The 23577-nt window shown below is 36.0% G+C and overlaps 2 long non-coding RNA genes across 2 annotated transcripts; one reads left to right on the top strand and one right to left on the bottom strand.

The window, feature by feature from the left end:
* Positions 1-1630: 1630 nt before the first annotated feature.
* Positions 1631-17697, top strand: LOC128017833 (uncharacterized). The gene is made up of 4 exons (XR_008184531.1): positions 1631-2028; positions 5006-5289; positions 12692-14780; positions 17170-17697. It is a non-coding gene; the product is annotated as an uncharacterized LOC128017833 (long non-coding RNA).
* Positions 6186-21965, bottom strand: LOC128017835 (uncharacterized). The gene is made up of 3 exons (XR_008184534.1): positions 21491-21965; positions 18728-19115; positions 6186-6416 (listed from the first exon to the last, which is right to left on the bottom strand). It is a non-coding gene; the product is annotated as an uncharacterized LOC128017835 (long non-coding RNA).
* Between the last annotated feature and the right edge of the window lie 1612 nt (positions 21966-23577).

A 23577-nucleotide genomic window follows, 5' to 3' on the forward strand; every position in this document is an offset into this window, starting at 1 on the left:
ATATATATATATATATATATATATATATATATATATATATATATATATATATATATATATATATATTTTTTTTTTTTTTTATGATATACTGTATAATGTTCCAAAGGCTTTTTATTTTACATAAATGCTTATCTTTGGATCCTTCTATTCATCAAAGAATGCTGAAAAAAAAGTACTCATGTTTTAAATATTGATAATCAGCAAATCAGCATATGAGAATGATTTGATTTCACTGAAGAATGGAGTAATGATGCTGAACATCCACCTTTGATCACAGGAATAAATTACATTTTAAAATATTTTCAAATAGAAAATAGTTATTTTAAATAGTAAAAACTTAAAAAACGTTTGCTGTACTTTGGATGAAATAAATGCAGGCTTGGTGAGCAGAAGAGACTTTTTTAAAAACATAAAAAATCTTACTGTTCAAAAACTGTTGACTGGTAGGCTATAGATTACAGCAATGTTCTATTGTAATGATTTATTAGGGGTTCAAGCACGCAGTGCTGAAACCCTATTGTAATTGTTAAGATTTTTAGGGGTTCAAGCACGCAGTGCTGAAACCCTATTGTAATTGTTAGGATTTTTATTATTAGGGGTTCAAGCACGCAGTGCTGAAACCCTATTGTAATTGTTAGGATTTTTATTATTAGGGGTTCAAGCACGCAGTGCTGAAACCCTATTGTATTTGTTAGGATTTTTATTATTATTATTATTATTATTATTATTATTCTCCACTCAAACTGTTCGTGCAGCCCAAACCGTAAGGCCTAGAAAGCTGAAATTTGGTCAGAATGTAGTAGTCCGGCCTTCTTGTCAGATACCGAGTCTCGACCCAATCGGCCTAACGGGGGCGCTACAGCGCAAAAAACTAAAATTTTTGACATTTTTGGCCGTAAATCGTAAACCGTTAGCCGTAGACTCAAAAACATGGCATTGTTACAATCCTTGGGTTAGCCCGAACAAAAGTGCACAGCTGCATTTTTTGCTCTACGACGCACCGTTTTCTCGCAAAATCGAGCTATATCCGAAACCTACTTTTGCGAACTAGTCCTAGGATTTTCAACCAATCAGAACCAAACCAATTCATAAATATTCCCTGGACACTCAATATCAATAATTATCAAAAAAAAGTTGAAATTTCAATTCTTACGCGAAACAGTACGCCAAAAAGCGTCTATGCTAACGTTAGCCAAATACTATTTTGACTATAACTCTTGAACGGAATGAGATATCTTCACCAAACTCGGTACACATATGTATGAGCTCAATCTTTGGTAAAATAAAAAAAATTGCGCATCTCTGCCACTTGGGGGCGCTATAAGATAGAAAAAACACATAAATTGCTATAACTAGGCAACCGTTGGCTCGATCAACTTGAAAATCGGTATGCAGTGTCTTGGTCTGAAGGGGCACAAGTACTTATGAGGACATTTGCATATCTCAAAAAACATGGCCGTCATTGGCCAAACAAATTTAAGCACCTATTTGAAAGGGTTAACGGATGTTGATCGGAACGAAACTCGCTGGGTACGTTCGACTCATGAACCTTAAGGTCTGTAAGAATTTTGAAAGAAATCGGCCACTAGTTGGCGCTAACGAGTTTTATGGCTCTGTAATCACGTGGTGTTTCACATATCAACACAATATGCATATCATTTGATAGATCTCCTCGTAATGCACAACTTTGCCTCAAGAACCATTGCTGTCAATCAAATCGTTCAATTGTTATTCACAAATATGTTAAAAACCTACTTTTGCGAACTAGTCCTAGGTTTTTTGCCCGATCGGAACCAAACCACTGCAGTAATATTCTGTGGACTCTCTAGATCAATAATTATTAAAAAAATGTTGAATTTTGTCCTTTGGTTAGCTGTAACCGGGTAATTTAGAAAAAGGGGTGTGGCCAAACATACCCCAAAGCCTATAAAACCTAAAGGAAAACTCAAAACTGTATGAAACTCAGTGAAATCATGTATCAGGTGACTCTTAACAAGCATGCAAAGTTTCATGGAGATCAGACCATAGGTGGCGCTATAACAGTAGAAAAGGTCTCAAAACACAAGATTTATATGGTAAATGGCCCCAAATTGTTTGAAAATGTTCATATATTCACTCAAAAACACTAAATCGTCGTATCATATGATAAATCTCCTCATTCTGAACAACTTTGCCTCTGGGACCAACGTTGTCAATAAAACTGTTGATTAAATGTTCAAGATTATTTAAAAAAGTTACTTTGGCATACTTGTGATAGGGTTTAAGATGAAAATCAATAAAACCACTGAAGTACAATTCTCTAGACTCTGAAGGTCAATAATTATCAAAAACATGTTGAACAATTGCATTCGGACAACTATAAACCAGGAATTTTATAATATGTTATTTGCATAGTGTACACAAAGGCCTATTAATACAAACAGAAAGCCCACAAATGATCAAAACTGTGTAAAATAATGCATAATTTCATTCTAAACAAGCATGCTAAATTTAAGAGAGATTGGGCAAAAAAAAATTACACTATAACAGTTATGTTTAAAAACACAGTGTTGTTTGAGTAAATGCAATTTATAACCACTAGATGGCAGCGGAAGACCACTAATGGGCTCATTCAGCTAAGTTGAACAGCACTGTTGTCATGAATTCTTGCCAAAACATTAATAAATTAACTGTTATAACATTTTAAATCTTACTGAATCAATGTTTTCCATTTTGTTAATAGAGACACATCATGTTTTTACAATTTTGCCACATTGTGATTACAGTGAAACCTGAATGACATGTAAACGCTTAAAAACTAGTTTAATCATTTAATTTCAGTGTGTGTGTGTGTGTGTGTGTGTGTGTGTGTGTGTGTGTCTGTCTTTTGGATGTGTTTAGATGTCATCCATACATCCTGGTTGGCCGAGACCACCCCAGAGGCACAAAGGCCTATTAATACAAACAGAAATCCCACAAATTATCAAAACTGTGTAAAGTAATGAATAATTTCATTCTAAACAAGCATGCAAAATTTAAGAGAGATAGGGCAAATAAAAAACAACAACAACACTTTAACAGTTCTGTTTAAAAACACAGTGTTGTTTGAGTAAATACAATTTATAACCACTAGATGGCAGCGGAAGACCACTAATGGGCTCATTCAGCTAGTACTGTTTTTATGAATTCATGGCAAAACATTAATAAATTAACTGTTATAACATTTTAAATCTCATTGATTTGATGTTTTCAATTTTGTTCATACAGATGCATCAGTTTTTCCAATTTTGGCACATTATGATTACAGTTTAACCTGAAAATGACATCTAAACTCTTAAAAAGAGAAGACTTGCAATAAGTTTGTCACCTATCACTTATGTCAAATACTTATATCTACAACAAAATGTGTGTGCATGTAAATGTGTGTCTTTTTCTTTGTGTGTGAGTGTGCACATGTTTATATAGAATTAATATATTAGTCTAATCATTTGCTTTCAGTGTTTGTGTCTGTCTGCCAGCCTGTTCTACATTTTGGATGTGTTTAAATGTAATCCAAACATCCAGGTTGGCTCTGACCACCTCAGAGGCCTTAATGTGCTTGAACCCCGGTAAATGCTGCTTGCAGCTTTAATTAGGGGTTCAAGCACGCAGTGCTGAAACCCTATTGTAATTGTTAGGATTTTTATTATTATTATTATTATTATTATTATTATTATTATTATTATTCTTCTGCCCTAGAACTGAACGTGCAGCCCAAACCGTAAGGCCTAGAGAGCTGAAATTTGGACAGATCGTAGAGCTCAATTTGGGGAGAACTTATCAAAGTCTCAGCCCAATCGGCCTAACGGGGGCGCTACAGCGCAAAAAGCAAAAATTTTGGACATTTTTGGCCGTAAATCGTATACCGTTAGCCGTAGACTCAAAAACATGGCATTGTTGCAATCCTTGGGTTATCCCGAACAAAAGTGCACGCCGCCTTTTTGGGGTCTACGACGCACCGTTTTCTCGCAAAATCGAGCTATATCCGAAACCTACTTTTGCGAACTAGTCCTAGGATTTTCAACCAATCAGAACCAAACCACTTCATAAATATTCCCTGGACACTCAATATCAATAATTATCAAAAAAAAGTTGAAATTTCAATTCATACGCGAAACAGTACACCAAAAAGCGTCTATGCTAACGTTAGCCAAATGCTGTTTTAACTATAACTCTTGAACGGAATGAGATATCTTCACCAAACTCGGTACACATATGTATGAGCTCAATCTTTGGTCAAATCAAAAAAAATGCGCATCTCTGCCACTTGGGGGCGCTATAAGATAGAAAAAACACATAAATGGCTTTAACTAGGCAACCGTTGGCTCGATCGACTTGAAAATTGGTATGCAATGCCTTGGTCTGAAGGGGCACAAGTACCTATGAGGACATTTGCATATCTCAAAAAAACATGGCCGCCATTGGCCAAACAATTTTAAGCACCTATTTGAAAGGGTTAACGGATGTTGATCGGAACGAAACTCGCTGGGTACGTTCGACTCATGAACCTTAAGGTCTGTAAGAATTTTGAAAGAAATCGGCCACTAGTTGGCGCTAACGAGTTTTATGGCTCTGTAATCACGTGGTGTTTCACATATCAACACAATATGCATATCATTTGATAGATCTCCTCATAATGCACAACTTTGGCTCAAGAACCATTGCTGTCAATCAAATCGTTCAATTGTTATTCACAAATATGTTAAAAACCTACTTTTGCGAACTAGTCCTAGGTTTTTTGTCCGATCGGAACCAAACCACTGCAGTAATATTCTGTGGACTCTCTAGATCAATAATTATTAAAAAAATGTTGAATTTTGTCCTTTGGTTAGCTGTAAAGGGGTAATTTAGGAAAAGGGGTGTGGCCAAACATACCCCAAAGCCTATAAAACCTAAACGAAAACTCAAAACTTTATGAGCCTTCGTGAAATCATGTAACAGATGACTCTTAACAAGCATGCAAAGTTTCATGGAGATCAGACCATAGGTGGCGCTATAACAGTAGAAAAGGTCTCAAAACACAAGATTTATATGGTAAATGGCCTCAAATTGTTTGAAAATGCTCATATATTCACTCAAAAACACTAAATCTTCATATCATATGATAGATCTCCTCATTCTGAACAACTTTGCCTCTGGGACCAATGTTGTCAATAAAGCTGTTAATTAAATATTCAAGATTATTTGAAAAAGTTACTTTGGCATACTTGTGATACAGTTTAAGATGAAAATCAATAAAACCACTGAAGTACAATTCTCTAGACTCTGAAGGTCAATAATTATCAAAAACATGTTGAACAATTGCATTTGGGCAACTATAAACCAGTCATTTTATGATATGTTCTTTTCATAGTGCACACAAAGGCCTATTAATACAATCAGAAAGCCCACAAATTATCAAAACTGTGTAAAATAATGCATAATTTCATTCTAAACAAGCATGCAAAATTTAGGAGAGATTGGGTAAAAAAAAAAAAAAAACACTATAACAGTTATGTTTAAAAACACAGTGTTGTTGGAGTAAATGCAATTTATAACCACTAGATGGAAGCGGAAGACCACTAATGGGCTCATTCAGTAAAGTTGAACAGTACTGTTGAAAGGATTCATGAATTCATGCCAAAACATTAAAAAATGAACTTTTATAACATTTTAAATCTCATTGAGTCAATGTTTTCCATTTTGTTCATACAGGTATATCAGTTTTTAAAATTTTGCCACATTATGATTACAGTTTAACCTAAAAAATGACATCTAAACTCTTAAAAAGAGAAGACTTGCAATAAGTTTATTATCACCTATCACTTATTTCAAATACCTATATCTGCAACAAAATGTTTGTGCATGTATACGTGTGTCTTTGTGTGTGTGTGTGTGTGTGTGTGTGTGTGCATATGCTTATAGAGTATTAATATATTAGTCTAATCATTTACTTTCAGTGTGTGTGTCTGTCTGTTAGCCTGTTCTCCATTTTGGATGTGTTTAACTGTCATCGATGCATCCAGGTTGGCTCTGACCACCTCAGAGGCCTTAATGTGCTTGAACCCCGGTAAAATGCTGCTTGCAGCTTTAATTATTATTATTATTATTATTCTTCTGCCCTAGAACTGAACGTGCAGCCCAAACCGTAAGGCCTAGAGAGCTGAAATTTGGACAGATCGTAGAGCTCAATTTGGGGAGAACTTATCAAAGTCTCAGCCCAATCGGCCTAACGGGGGCGCTACAGCGCAAAAAGCAAAAATTTTGGACATTTTTGGCCGTGAATCGTAAACCGTTAGCCGTAGACTCAAAAACATGGCATTGTTGCAATCCTTGGGTTAGCCCGAACAAAAGTGCACGGCGCCTTTTTGGGGTCTACGACGCACCGTTTTCTCGCAAAATCGAGCTATATCCGAAACCTACTTTTGCGAACTAGTCCTAGGATTTTTAACCAATCAGAACCAAACCACTTCAGAAATATTCCCTGGACACTCAAAATCAATAATTATCAAAAAAAAGTTGAAATTTCAATTTTTACGCGAAACAGTACACCAAAAAGCGTCTATGCTAACGTTAGCCAAATGCTATTTTGACTATAACTCTTGAACGGAATGAGATATCTTCTCCAAAATTAGTACACATATGTATGAGCTCAATCTTTGGTCAAATAAAAAAAATTGCGCATCTCTGCCACTTGGGGGCGCTATAAGATTTAAAAAACACATTATTGGCTATAACTAGGCAACCGTTTACTCGATCGACTTGAAAATTGGTATGCAGTGTCTTGGTCTGAAGGGGCACAAGTACCTATGAGGACATTTGCATATCTCAAAAAACATGGCCGCCATTGGCCAAACAAATTTAAGCACCTATTTGAAAGGGTTAACGGATGTTGATCGGAACGAAACTCACTGGGTACGTTCGACTCATGAACCTTAAGGTCTGTAAGAATTTTGAAAGAAATCGGCCACTAGTTGGCGCTAACGAGTTTTATGGCTCTGTAATCACGTGGTGTTTCACATATCAACACAATATGCATATCATTTGATAGAACTCCTCGTAATGCACAACTTTGCCTCAAGAACCATTGCTGTCAATCAAATTGTTCAATGGTTATTCACAAATATGTTAAAAACCTACTTTTGCGAACTAGTCCTAGGTTTTTTGTCCGATCGGAACCAAACCACTGCAGTAATATTCTGTGGACTCTCTAGATCAATAATTATTAAAAAAATGTTGAATTTTGTCCCTTGGTTAGCTGTAAAGGGGTAATTTAGAAAAGGGGGTGTGGCCAAACATACCCTAAAGCCTATAAAACCTAAACGAAAACTCAAAACTTTATGAAACTCAGTGAAATCATGTAACAGTGGACTCTTAACAAGCATGCAAAGTTTCATGGAGATCGGACCATAGGTGGCGCTATAACAGTAGAAAAGGTCTCAAAACACAAGATTTATATGGTAAAGGGCCTCAAATTGTTTGAAAATGCTCATTTTATCACTCAAAAACACTAGATCTTCATATCATATGATAGATCTCCTCATTCTGAACAACTTTGCCTCTGGGACCAATGTTGTCAATAAAGCTCTTAATTAAATATTCAAGATTATTTAAAAAAGTTACTTTGGCATACTTGTGATACGGTTTAAGATGAAAATCAATAAAACCACTGAAGTACAATTCTGTAGACTCTGAAGGTCAATAATTATCAAAAACATGTTGAACAATTGCATTTGGACAACTATAAACCAGTAATTTTATAATATGTTCTTTTCATAGTGTACACAAAGGCCTATTAATACAAACAGAAAGCCCACACATTATCAAAACTGTGTAAAACAATGCATAATTTCATTCTAAACAAGCCTGCAAAATTTAAGAGAGATTGGGCAAAAAAAAAAAAAAAAAAAAAACACTATAACAGTTATGTTTAAAAACAGTGTTGCTTGAGTAAATGCAATTTATAACCTCTAGATGGCAGTGGAAGACCACTAATGGGCTCATTCAGTTAAATTGAACAGTACTGTTGAAAGGATTCATGAATTCATCCCAAAACATTAAAAATGTAACTGTTGTAACATTTTAAATCTCATTGAGTCAATGTTTTCCATTTTGTTCTTACAGATATATCAGTTTTTACTATTTTGCCACATTGTGATTACAGTTTAACCTGAAAATGACATCTAAACTCTTAAAAAGAGAAGACTTGCAATAAGTTTATTGTCAACTATCACTTATTTCAAATACCTATATCTGCAACAAAATGTTTGTGCATGTATATGTGTGTCTTTCTGTGTGTGTGTGTGTGTGTGCATATGCTTATAGAGTATACATATATTAGTCTAATCATTTACTTTCAGTGTGTGTGTCTGTCTGTTAGCCTGTTCTCCATTTTGGATGTGTTTAAATGTCATCCATGCATCCAGGTTGGCTCAGACCACCTCAGAGGCCTTAATGTGCTTGAACCCCGGTAAATGCTGCTTGCAGCTTTAATTATTAGGGGTTCAAGCACGCAGTGCTGAAACCCTATTGTATTTGTTAGGATTTTTATTATTAGGGGTTCAAGCACGCAGTGCTGAAACCCTATTGTAATTGTTAGGATTTTTATTATTATTATTATTATTATTATTCTTCTGCCCTAGAACTGAACGTGCAGCCCAAACCGTAAGGCCTAGAGAGCTGAAATTTGGACAGATCGTAGAGCTCAATTTGGGGAGAACTTATCAAAGTCTCAGCCCAATCGGCCTAACGGGGGCGCTACAGCGCAAAAAGCAAAAATTTTGGACATTTTTGGCCGTAAATCGTATACCGTTAGCCGTAGACTCAAAAACATGGCATTTTTGCAATCCTTGGGTTAGCCCGAACAAAAGTGCACGGCGCCTTTTTGGGGTCTACGACGCACCGTTTTCTCGCAAAATCGAGCTATATCCGAAACCTACTTTTGCGAACTAGTCCTAGGATTTTCAACCAATCAGAACCAAACCACTTCATAAATATTCCCTGGACACTCAATATCAATAATTATCAAAAAAAAGTTGAAATTTCAATTCTTACGCGAAACAGTACGCCAAAAAGCGTCTATGCTAACGTTAGCCAAATGCTCTTTTGACTATAACTCTTGAACGGAATGAGATATCTTCACCAAACTCGGTATACATATGTATGAGCTCAATGTTTGGTCAAATCAAAAAAATTGCGCATCTCTGCCACTTGGGGGCGCTGTAAGATAGAAAAAACACATAAATTGCTATAACTAGGCAACCGTTGGCTCGATCGACTTGAAAATTGGTATGCAGTGTCTTGGTCTGAAGGGGCACAAGTACCTATGAGGACATTTGCATATCTCAAAAAAACATGGCCGCCATTGGCCAAACAATTTTAAGCACCTATTTGAAAGGGTTAACGGATGTTGATCAGAACGAAACTCGCTGGGTACATTCGACTCATGAACCTTAAGGTCTGTAAGAATTTTGAAAGAAATCGGCCACTAGTTGGCGCTAACGAGTTTTATGGCTCTGTAATCACGTGGTGTTTCACATATCAACACAATATGCATATCATTTGATAGATCTCCTCATAATGCACAACTTTGCCTCAAGAACCATTGCTGTCAATCAAATCGTTCAATTGTTATTCACAAATATGTTAAAAACCTACTTTTGCGAACTAGTCCTTGGTTTTTTGTCCGATCGGAACCAAACCACTGCAGTAATATTCTGTGGACTCTCTAGATCAATAATTATTAAAAAAATGTTGAATTTTGTCCTTTGGTTAGCTGTAAAGGGGTAATATAGAAAAAGGGGTGTGGCCAAACATACCCCAAAGCCTATAAAACCTAAACGAAAACTCAAAACTTTATGAAACTCAGTGAAATCATGTAGCAGGTGACTCTTAACAAGCATGCAAAGTTTCATGGAGATCAGACCATAGGTGGCGCTATAACAGTAGAAAAGGTCTCAAAACACAAGATTTATATGGTAAAAGGCCACAAAGTGTTTGAAAATGTTCATATATTCACTCAAAAACACTAGATCTTCATATCATATGATAAATCTCCTCATTCTGAACAACTTTGCCTCTGGGACCAATGTTGTCAATAAAGCTGTTAATTAAATATTCAAGATTATTTAAAAAAGTTACTTTGGCATACTTGTGATACGGTTTAAGATGAAAATCAATAAAACCACTGAAGTACAATTCTCTAGACTCAGAAGGTCAATAATTATCAAAAACATGTTGAACAATTGCATTTGGGCAACTATAAACCAATAATTTTATAATATGTTATTTGCATAGTGTACACAAAGGCCTATTAATACAAACAGAAAGCCCACAAATTATCAAAACTGTGTAAAATAATGCATAATTTCATTCTAAACAAGCATGCAAAATTTAAGAGAGATTGGGAAAAAAAAAATAACAACACTATAACAGTTATGTTCAAAACCAGGGTTGTTTGAGTAAATGCAATTTATAACCACTAGATGGCAGCGGAAGACCACTAATGGGCTCATTCAGCTAAGTTGAACAGCACTGTTTTCATGAATTCTTGCCAAAACATTAATAAATTAACTGTTATAACATTTTAACTCTTACTGAATCAATGTTTTCCATTTTGTTCTTACAGATATATCAGTTTTTACAATTTTGCCACATTATGATTACAGTTTAACCTGAAAATGACATCTAAACTCTAAAAAAGAGAAGACTTGCAATAAGTTTGTCACCTATCACTTATTTCAAATACCTATATCTGCAACAAAATGTGTGTCCATGTATATGTGTGTCTTTGTGTGTGTGTGTGTGTGCATATGCTTATAGAGTATACATATATTAGTCTAATCATTTGCTGTCAGTGTGTGTGTCTGTCTGTTAGCCTGTTCTCCATTTTGGATGTGTTTAAATGTCATCCAAACATCCAGGTTGGCTCTGACCACCTCAGAGGCCTTAATGTGCTTGAACCCCGGTAAATGCTGCTTGCAGCTTTAATTATTAGGGGTTCAAGCACGCAGTGCTGAAACCCTATTGTATTTGTTAGGATTTTTAGGGGTTCAAGCACGCAGTGCTGAAACCCTATTGTAATTGTTAAGATTTTTATTATTATTATTATTTTTCCGCCTTAAAACTGAACGTGCAGCCCAAACCGTAAGGCCTAGAGAGCTGAAACTTGGTCAGATGGTAGTAGTCTTGCTCGCTACTCAGATACAAAGAACCGGCCCAATCGGCCTAACGGGGGCGCTACAGCGCAAAAAACTAAAATTTTTGACATTTTTGGCCGCAGGTCGTAAACCGTTAGCCGTAGACTCAAAAACAAGGCATCGTTGCAATCCTTGGGTTAGCCCGAACAAAAGTGCACAGCTGCATTTTTTGCTCTACGACGCACCGTTTTCTCGCAAAATCGAGCTATATCCGAAACCTACTTTTGCGAACTAGTCCTAGGATTTTCAACCAATCAGAACCAAACCATTTCATAAATATTCCCTGGACACTCAATATCAATAATTATCAAAAAAAAGTTGAAATTTCAATTCTTACGCGAAACAGTACGCCAAAAAGCGTCTATAGTAACGTTGGCCAAATGCTATTTTAACTATAACTCTTGAACGGAATGAGATAACTTCACCAAACTTGGTACACATATGTATGAGCTCAATTTTGGGTCAAATAAAAAAAATTGCGCATCTCTGCCACTTAGGGGCGCAATAAGATAGAAAAAACACATAAATGGCTATAACTAGGCAACCGTTGGCTCGATCGACTTGAAAATTGGTATGCAGTGTCTTGGTCTGAAGGGGCACAAGTACCTATGAGGACATTTGCATATCTCAAAAAACATGGCTGCCATTGGCCAAACAATTTTAAGCACCTATTTGAAAGGGTTAACGGATGTTGATTGGAACGAAACTCGCTGGGTACGTTCGACTCATGAACCTTAAGGTCTGTAAGAATTTTGAAAGAAATCGGCCACTAGTTGGCGCTAACGAGTTTTATGGCTCTGTAATCACGTGGTGTTTCACATATCAACACAATATGCATATCATTTGATAGATCTCCTCATGTTGCACAACTTTGCCTCAAGAACCATTGCTGTCAATCAAATCGTTCAATTGTTATTCACAAATATGTTAAAAACCTACTTTTGCGAACTAGTCCTAGGTTTTTTGCCCGATCGGAACCAAACCACTGCAGTAATATTCTGTGGACTCTCTAGATCAATAATTATTAAAAAAATGTTGAATTTTGTCCTTTGGTTAGCTGTAAAGGGGTAATTTAGAAAAAGGGGTGTGGCCAAACATACCCCAAAGGCTATAAAACCTAAACGAAAACTCAAAACTTTATGAAACTCAGTGAAATCATGTAACAGGTTACTCTTAACAAGCATGCAAAGTTTCATGGAGATCAGACCATAGGTGGCGCTATAACAGTAGAAAAGGTCTCAAAACACAAGATTTATATGGTAAATGGCCTCAAATTGTTTGAAAATGTTCATATATTCACTCAAAAACACTAAATCTTCATATCATATGATACAGCTCCTCATTCTGAACAACTTTGCCTCTGGGACCAATGTTGTCAATAAAGCTGTTAATTAAATATTCAAGATTATTTTAAAAAGTTACTTTGGCATACTTGTGATACGGTTTAAGATGAAAATCAATAAAACCACTGAAGTACAATTCTCTAGACTCTGAAGGTCAATAATTATCAAAAACATGTTGAACAATTGCATTTGGGCAACTATAAACCAGTCATTTCATAATATGTTCTTTTCATAGTGCACACAAAGGCCTATTAATACAATCAGAAAGCCCACAAATAATCAAAACTGTGTAAAATAATGCATAATTTCATTCTAAACAAGCATGCAAAATTTAAGAGAGATTGGGCAAAAAAAAAAAAATAACACTATAACAGTTATGTTTAAAAACACAGTGTTCTTGGAGTAAATGCAATTTATAACCACTAGATGGCAGCGGAAGACCACTAATGGGCTCATTCAGTAAAGTTGAACAGTACTGTTGAAAGGATTTATGAATTCATGCCAAAACATTAAAAATGAACTGTTATAACATTTTAAATCTCATTGAGTCAATGTTTTCCATTTTGTTCATACAGATATATCAGTTTTTACAATTTTGCCACATTATGATTACAGTTTAACCTCAAAATGACATCTAAACTCTTAAAAAGAGAAGACTTGCAATAAGTTTATTATCACCTATCACTTATTTCAAATACCTATATCTGCAACAAAATGTTTGTGCATGTATATGTGTGTCTTTGTGTGTGTGTGTGTGTGTGTGCATATGCTTATAGAGTATTAATATATTAGTCTAATTATTTACTTTCAGTGTGTGTGTCTGTCTGTTAGCCTGTTCTCCATTTTGGATGTGTTTAACTGTCATCCATGCATCCAGGTTGGCTCTGACCACCTCAGAGGCCTTAATGTGCTTGAACCCCGGTAAAATGCTGCTTGCAGCTTTAATTATTATTATTATTATTATTATTATTATTATTATTATTATTATTCTTCTGCCCTAGAACTGAACGTGCAGCCCAAACCGTAAGGCGTAGAGAGCTGAAATTTGGACAGATCGTAGAGCTCAATTTGGGGAGAACTTATCAAAGTCTCAGCCCAATCGGCCTAACGGGGGCGCTACAGCGCAAAAAACAAAAATTTTGGACATTTTTGGCCGTAAATCGTATACCGTTAGCCGTAGACTCAAAAACATGGCATTGTTGCAATCCTTGGGTTAGCCCGAACAAAAGTGTACGGCGCCTTTTTGGGGTCTACGACGCACCGTTTTCTCGCAAAATCGAGCTATATCCGAAACCTACTTTTGCGAACTAGTCCTAGGATTTTCAACCAATCAGAACCAAACCACTTCATAAATATTCCCTGGACACTCAATATCAATAATTATTAAAAAAAAGTTGAAATTTCAATTCTTACGCGAAACAGTACGCCAAAAAGCGTCTATGCTAACGTTAGCCAAATACTATTTTGACTATAACTCTTGAACGGAATGAGATATCTTCACCAAACTCGGTATACGTATGTATGAGCTCAATCTTTGGTCAAATCAAAAAAATTGCGCATCTCTGCCACTTGGGGGCGCTATAAGATAGAAAAAACACATAAATTACTATAACTAGGCAACCGTTGGCTCGATCAACTTGAAAATCGGTATGCAGTGTCTTGGTCTGAAGGGGCACAAGTACTTATGAGGACATTTGCATATCTCAAAAAACATGGCCGTCATTGGCCAAACAAATTTAAGCACCTATTTGAAAGGGTTAACGGATGTTGATCGGAACAAAACTCGCTGGGTACGTTCGACTCATGAACCTTAAGGTCTGTAAGAATTTTGAAAGAAATCGGCCACTAGTTGGCGCTAACGAGTTTTATGGCTCTGTAATCACGTGGTGTTTCACATATCAACACAATATGCATATCATTTGATAGATCTCCTCGTAATGCACAACTTTGCCTCAAGAACCATCGCTGTCAATCAAATCGTTCAATTGTTATTCACAAATATGTTAAAAACCTACTTTTGCGAACTAGTCCTAGGTTTTTTGCCCGATCGGAACCAAACCACTGCAGTAATATTCTGTGGACTCTCTAGATCAATAATTATTAAAAAAATGTTGAATTTTGTCCTTTGGTTTGCTGTAACCGGGTAATTTAGAAAAAGGGGTGTGGCCAAACATACCCCAAAGCCTATAAAACCTAAAGGAAAACTCAAAACTGTATGAAACTCAGTGAAATCATGTATCAGGTGACTCTTAACAAGCATGCAAAGTTTCATGGAGATCAGACCATAGGTGGCGCTATAACAGTAGAAAAGGTCTCAAAACACAAGATTTATATGGTAAATGGCCCCAAATTGTTTGAAAATGCTCATATATTCACTCAAAAACACTAAATCTTCATATCATATGATAGATCTCCTCATTCTGAACAACTTTGCCTCTGGGACCAATGTTGTCAATAAAGCTGTTAATTAAATATTCAAGATTATTTTAAAAAGTTACTTTGGCATACTTGTGATACGGTTTAAGATGAAAATCAATAAAACCACTGAAGTACAATTCTGTAGACTCTGAAGGTCAATAATTATCAAAAACATGTTGAACAATTGCATTTGGACAACTATAAACCAGTAATTTTATAATATGTTCTTTTCATAGTGTACACAAAGGCCTATTAATACAAACAGAAAGCCCACACATTATCAAAACTGTGTAAAACAATGCATAATTTCATTCTAAACAAGCATGCAAAATTTAAGAGAGATTGGGCAAAAAAAAAAAAAAAACTCTATAACAGTTATGTTTAAAAACAGTGTTGCTTGAGTAAATGCAATTTATAACCTCTAGATGGCAGTGGAAGACCACTAATGGGCTCATTCAGTTAAGTTGAACAGTACTGTTGAAAGGATTCATGAATTCATCCCAAAACATTAAACATGTAACTGTTATAACATTTTAAATCTCATTGAGTCAATGTTTTCCATTTTGTTCTTACAGATATATCAGTTTTTACTATTTTGCCACATTGTGATTACAGTTTAACCTGAAAATGACATCTAAACTCTTAAAAAGAGAAGACTTGCAATAAGTTTATTGTCACCTATCACTTATTTCAAATACCTATATCTGCAACAAAATGTTTGTGCATGTATATGTGTGTCTTTCTGTGTGTGTGTGTGTGCATATGCTTATAGAGTATACATATATTAGTCTAATCATTTACTTTCAGTGTGTGTGTCTGTCTGTTAACCTGTTCTCCATTTTGGATGTGTTTAAATGTCATCCATGCATCCAGGTTGGCTCAGACCACCTCAGAGGCCTTAATGTGCTTGAACCCCGGTAAATGCTGCTTGCAGCTTTAATTATTATTATTATTATTATTCTTCCGCCTTAAAACTGAACGTGCAGCCCAAACCGTAAGGCCTAGAGAGCTGAAACTTGGTCAGATGGTAGTAGTCTTGCTCGCTACTCAGATACAAAGAACCGGCCCAATCGGCCTAACGGGGGCGCTACAGCGCAAAAAACAAAAATTTTGGACATTTTTGGCCGTAAATCGTATACCGTTAGCCATAAACTCAAAAACATGGCATTGTTGCAATCCTTGGGTTAGCCCGAACAAAAGTGCACGGCGCCTTTTTGGGGTCTACGACGCACCGTTTTCTCGCAAAATCGAACTATATCCGAAACCTACTTTTGCGAACTAGTCCTAGGATTTTCAACCAATCAGAACCAAACCACTTCAGAAATATTCCCTGGACACTCAATATCAATAATTATTAAAAAAAAGTTGAAATTTCAATTCTTACGCGAAACAGTACACCAAAAAGCATCTATGCTAACGTTAGCCAAATGCTATTTTAACTATAACTCCTGAACGGAATGAGATATCTTCACCAAACTCGGTATACATATGTATGAGCTCAATCTTTGGTCAAATGAAAAAAATTGCGCAGCTCTGCCACTTGGGGGCGCAATAAGATTTAAAAAACACATAAATGGCTATAACTAGGCAACCGTTCGCTCGATCAACTTGAAAATTGGTATGCAGTGTCTTGGTCTGAAGGGGCACAAGTACCTATGAGGACATTTGCATATCTCAAAAAACATGGCCGCCATTGGCCAAACAATTTTAAGCACCTATTTGAAAGGGTTAACGGATGTTGGTCGGAACGAAACTCGCTGGGTACGTTCGACTCATGAACCTTAAGGTCTGTAAGAATTTTGAAAGAAATCGGCCACTAGTTAGCGCTAACGAGTTTTATGGCTCTGTAATCACGTGGTGTTTCACATATCAACACAATATGCATATCATTTGATAGATCTCCTCATAATGCACAACTTTGCCTCAAGAACCATTGCTGTCAATCAAATCATTCAATTGTTATTCACAAATATGTTAAAAATCTACTTTTGCGAACTAGTCCTAGGTTTTTTGTCCGATCGGAACCAAACCACTGCAGTAATATTCTGTGGACTCTCTAGATCAATAATTATTAAAAAAATGTTGAATTTTGTCCTTTGGTTAGCTGTAAAGGGGTAATTTAGGAAAAGGGGTGTGGCCAAACATACCCCAAAGCCTATAAAACCTAAACGAAAACTCAAAACTTTATGAGCCTTCGTGAAATCATGTAACAGGTGACTCTTAACAAGCATGCAAAGTTTCATGGAGATCAGACCATAGGTGGCGCTATAACAGTAGAAAAGGTCTCAAAACACAAGATTTATATGGTAAATGGCCTCAAATTGTTTGAAAATGCTCATATATTCACTCAAAAACACTAAATCTTCATATCATATGATAGATCTCCTCATTCTGAACAACTTTGCCTCTGGGACCAATGTTGTCAATAAAGCTGTTAATTAAATATTCAAGATTATTTGAAAAAGTTACTTTGGCATACTTGTGATACAGTTTAAGATGAAAATCAATAAAACCACTGAAGTACAATTCTCTAGACTCTGAAGGTCAATAATTATCAAAAACATGTTGAACAATTGCATTTGGGCAACTATAAACCAGTCATTTTATGATATGTTCTTTTCATAGTGCACACAAAGGCCTATTAATACAATCAGAAAGCCCACAAATTATCAAAACTGTGTAAAATAATGCATAATTTCATTCTAAACAAGCATGCAAAATTTAGGAGAGATTGGGCAAAAAAAAAAATAACACTATAACAGTTATGTTTAAAAACAGTGTTGTTGGAGTAAATGCAATTTATAACCACTAGATGGCAGCGGAAGACCACTAATGTGCTCATTCAGTAAAGTTGAACAGTACTGTTGAAAGGATTCATGAATTCATGCCAAAACATTAAAAAATGAACTGTTATAACATTTTAAATCTCATTGAGTCAATGTTTTCCATTTTGTTCATACAGATATATCAGTTTTTAAAATTTTGCCACATTATGATTACAGTTTAACCTGAAAATGACATCTAGACTCTAAAAAGGAGAAGACTTGCAATAAGTTTATTGTCACCTATCACTTATTTGAAATACCCATATCTGCAACAAAATGTGTGTCCATATATATGTGTGTCTTTGTGTGTGTGTGTGTGTGTGTGCATATGCTTATAGAGTATACATATATTAGTCTAATCATTTGCTGTCAGTGTGTGTGTCTGTCTGTTACCCTGTTCTCCATTTTGGATGTGTTTAAATGTCATCCATGCATCCAGGTTGGCTCTGACCACCTCAGAGGCCTTAATGTGCTTGAACCCCGGTAAAATGCTGCTTGCAGCTTTAATTAGGGGTTCAAGCACGCAGTGCTGAAACCCTATTGTATTTGTTAGGATTTTTATTATTATTAGGGGTTCAAGCACGCAGTGCTGAAACCCTATTGTAATTGTTAGGATTTTTATTATTATTATTATTATTATTCTTCTGCCCTAGAACTGAACGTGCAGCCCAAACCGTAAGGCCTAGAGAGCTGAAATTTGGACAGATCGTAGAGCTCAATTTGGGGAGAACTTATCAAAGTCTCAGCCCAATCGGCCTAACGGGGGCGCTACAGCGCAAAAAGCAAAAATTTTGGACATTTTTGGCCGTAAATCGTATACCGTTAGCCGTAGACTCAAAAACATGGCATTGTTGCAATCCTTGGGTTAGCCCGAAGAAAAGTGCACGGCGCCTTTTTGGGGTCTACGACGCACCGTTTTCTCGCAAAATCGATCTATATCCGAAACCTACTTTTGCGAACTAGTCCTAGGATTTTCAACCAATCAGAACCAAACCACTTCATAAATATTCACTGGACACTCAATATCAATAATTATCAAAAAAAAGTTGAAATTTCAATTCTTACGCGAAACAGTACGCCAAAAAGCATCTATGCTAACGTTAGCCAAATGCTATTTTGACTATAACTCTTGAACGGAATGAGATATCTTCACCAAACTCGGTACACATATGTATGAGCTCAATCTTTGGTCAAATCAAAAAAATTGCGCATCTCTGCCACTTGGGGGCGCTATAAGATAGAAAAAACACATAAATTGCTATAACTAGGCAACCGTTGGCTCGATCGACTTGAAAATCGGTATGCAGTGTCTTGGTCTGAAGGGGCACAAGTACCTACGAGGACATTTGCATTTCTCAAAAAACATGGCCGCCATTGGCCAAACAAATTTAAGCACCTATTTGAAAGGGTTAACGGATGTTCATCGGAACGAAACTCGCTGGGTACGTTCGACTCATGAACCTTAAGGTCTGTAAGAATTTTGAAAGAAATCGGCCACTAGTTGGCGCTAACGAGTTTTATGGCTCTGTAATCACGTGGTGTTTCACATATCAACACAATATGCATATCATTTGATAGATCTCCTCATAATGCACAACTTTGCCTCAAGAACCATTGCTGTCAATCAAATCGTTCAATTGTTATTCACAAATATGTTAAAAACCTACTTTTGCGAACTAGTCCTAGGTTTTTTGTCCGATCGGAACCAAACCACTGCAGTAATATTCTGTGGACTCTCTAGATCAATAATTATTAAAAAAATGTTGAATTTTGTCCTTTGGTTAGCTGTAACAGGGTAATTTAGAAAAAGGGGTGTGGCCAAACATACCCCAAAGCCTATAAAACCTGAAGGAAAACTCAAAACTTTATGAAACTCAGTGAGAACATGTAACAGGTGACTCTTAACAAGCATGCAAAGTTTCATGGAGATCGAACCATAGGTGGCGCTATAACAGTACAACAGGTCTCAAAACACAATATTTAGATGGTAAATGGCCTCAAATTGTTTTAAAATGCTCATATATTCACTCAAAAAACACTAAATCTTCATATCATATTATAGATCTCCTCATTCTGAACAACTTTGCCTCTGGGACCTATGTTGTCAATAAAGCTGTTAATTAAATATTCAAGATTATTTAAAAAAGTTACTTTGGCATACTTGTGATAGGGTTTAAGATGAAAATCAATAAAACCACTGAAGTACAATTCTCTAGACTCTGAAGGTCAATAATTATTAAAAACATGTTGAACAATTGCATTTGGACAACCATAAACCAATAATTTTATAATATGTTATTTGCATAGTGTACACAAAGGCCTATTAATACAAACAGAAAGCCCACAAATTACCAAAACTGTGTAAAATAATGCATGATTTCATTCTAAACAAGCATGCAAAATTTAAGAGAGATTGGGCAAAAAAAAAATTACAACACTATAACAGCTATGTTTTAAAACACAGTGTTGTTTGAGTAAATGCAATTTATAACCACTAGATGGCAGCGGAAGACCACTAATGGGCTCATTCAGCTAGTTAAACAGTACTGTTTTCATGAATTCATGCCAAAACATTAATAAATTAACTGTTATAACATTTTAAATCTCATTGAATCGATGTTTTCCATTTTGTTTATACAGATGTATCAGTTTTTACAATTTTGCCACATTATGTTTACAGTTTAACCTGAAAATGACATCTAAACTCTGAAAAAGAGAAGACTTGCAATAATTTTATATCACCTATCACTTATTTCAAATACCTATATCTGCAACAAAATGTTTGTGCATGTATATGTGTGTCTTTGTGTGTGTGTGTGTGCATATGCTTATAGAGTATACATATATTAGTCTAATCATTTACTTTCAGTGTGTGTGTCTGTCTGTTAACCTGTTCTCCATTTTGGATGTGTTTAAATGTCATCCAAACATCCAGGTTGGCTCTGACCACCTCAGATGCCTTAAATGCTTGAACCCCGGTAAAATGCTGCTTGCAGCTTTAATTATTATTATTATTCTTCTGCCCTAGAACTGAACGTGCAGCCCAAACCGTAAGGCCTAGAGAGCTGAAATTTGGACAGATCGTAGAGCTCAATTTGGGGAGAACTTATCAAAGTCTCAGCCCAATCGGCCTAACGGGGGCGCTACAGCGCAAAAAGCAAAAATTTTGGACATTTTTGGCCGTAAATCGTATACCGTTAGCCGTAGACTCAAAAACATGGCATTGTTGCAATCCTTGGGTTAGCCCGAACAAAAGTGCACGGCGCCTTTTTGGGGTCTACGACGCACCGTTTTCTCGCAAAATCGAGCTATATCCAAAACCTACTTTTGCGAACTAGTCCTAGGATTTTCAACCAATCAGAACCAAACCACTTCATAAATATTCCCTGGACACTCAATATCAATAATTATCAAAAAAAAGTTGAAATTTCAATTCTTACGCGAAACAGTACGCCAAAAAGCGTCTATGCTAACGTTAGCCAAATGCTATTTTGACTATAACTCTTGAACGGAATGAGATATCTTCACCAAACTCGGTACACATATGTACGAGCTCAATCTTTGGTCAAATCAAAAAAATTGCGCATCTCTGCCACTTGGGGGCGCTATAAGATAGAAAAAACACATAAATGGCTATAACTAGGCAACCGTTGGCTCGATCGACTTGAAAATCGGTATGCAGTGTCTTGGTCTGAAGGGGCACAAGTACCTATGAGGACATTTGCATATCTCAAAAAACATGGCCGCCATTGGCCAAACAAATTTAAGCACCTATTTGAAAGGGTTAACGGATGTTGATCGGAACGAAACTCGCTGGGTACGTTCGACTCATGAACCTTAAGGTCTGTAAGAATTTTGAAAGAACTCGGCCACTAGTTGGCGCTAACGAGTTTATTGGCTCTGTAATCACGTGGTGTTTCACATATCAACACAATATGCATATCATTTGATAGATCTCCTCGTAATGCACAACTTTGCCTCAAGAACCATTGCTGTCAATCAAATCGTTCAATTGTTATTCACAAATATGTTAAAAACCTACTTTTGCGAACTAGTCCTAGGTTTTTTGCCCGATCGGAACCAAACCACTGCAGTAATATTCTGTGGACTCTCTAGATCAATAATTATTAAAAAAATGTTGAATTTTGTCCTTTGGTTAGCTGTAAAGGGGTAATATAGAAAAAGGGGTGTGTCCAAACATACCCCAAAGCCTATAAAACCTAAAAGAAAACTCAAAACTTTATGAAACTCAGGGAAATCATGTAACAGGTGACTCTTAACAAGCATGCAAAGTTTCATGGAGATCAGACCATAGGTGGCGCTATAACAGTAGAAAAGGTCTCAAAACACAAGATTTATATGGTAAATGGCCTCAAATTGTTTGAAAATGTTCATATATTCACTCAAAAACACTAAATCTTCATATCATATGATAAATCTCCTCATTCTGAACAACTTTGCCTCTGGGACCAATGTTGTCAATAAAGCTGTTAATTAAATATTCAAGATTATTTAAAAAAGTTACTTTGGCATACTTGTGATACGGTTTAAGATGAAAATCAATAAAACCACTGAAGTACAATTCTCTAGACTCTGAAGGTCAATAATTATCAAAAACATGTTGAACAATTGCATTTGGGCAACTATAAACCAATAATTGTATAATATGTTATTTGCATAGTGTACACAAAGGCCTATTTATACAAACAGAAAGCCCACAAATTATCAAAACTGTGTAAAATAATGCATGATTTCATTCTAAACAAGCATGCAAAATTTAAGAGAGATTGGGCAAAAAAAAAATTACAACACTATAACAGTTATGTTTTAAAACACAGTGTTGTTTGAGTAAATGCAATTTATAACCACTAGATGGCAGCGGAAGACCACTAATGGGCTCATTCAGCTAGTTAAACAGTACTGTTTTCATGAATTCATGCCAAAACATTAATAAATTAACTGTTATAACATTTTAAATCTCATTGAATTGATGTTTTCCATTTTGTTTATACAGATGTATCAGTTTTTACAATTTTGCCACATTATGATTACAGTTTAACCTGAAAATGACATCTAAACTCTGAAAAAGAGAAGACTTGCAATAATTTTATGTCACCTATCACTTATTTCAAATAACTATATCTGCAACAAAATGTTTGTGCATGTATATGTGTGTCTTTGTGTGTGTGTGTGTGTGTGCATATGCTTATAGAGTATACATATATTAGTCTAATCATTTACTTTCAGTGTGTGTGTCTGTCTGTTAACCTGTTCTCCATTTTGGATGTGTTTAACTGTCATCCAAACATCCAGGTTGGCTCTGACCACCTCAGATGCCTTAAATGCTTGAACCCCGGTAAAATGCTGCTTGCAGCTTTAATTATTATTATTATTATTATTATTCTCCACTCAAACTGTTCGTGCAGCCCAAACCGTAAGGCCTAGAAAGCTGAAATTTGGTCACATTGTAGTAGTCCGGCCTTCTTGTCAGATACCGAGTCTCGACCCAATCGGCCTAACGGGGGCGCTACAGCGCAAAAAACTAAATTTTTTGACTTTTTTGGCCGTAAATCGTAAACCCTTAGCCGTAGACTCAAAAACATGGCATTGTTGCAATCCTTGGGTTAGCCCGAACAAAAGTGCACGGCGCCTTTTTGGGGTCTACGACGCACCGTTTTCTTGCAAAATCGAGCTATATCCAAAACCTACTTTTGCGAACTAGTCCTAGGATTTTCAACCAATCAGAACCAAACCACTTCATAAATATTCCCTGGACACTCAATATCAATAATTATC

Source organism: Carassius gibelio, chromosome A7 (genome assembly GCF_023724105.1).
Source record: "Carassius gibelio isolate Cgi1373 ecotype wild population from Czech Republic chromosome A7, carGib1.2-hapl.c, whole genome shotgun sequence".
NCBI classification, from domain to species: Eukaryota; Metazoa; Chordata; class Actinopteri; order Cypriniformes; family Cyprinidae; genus Carassius; species Carassius gibelio.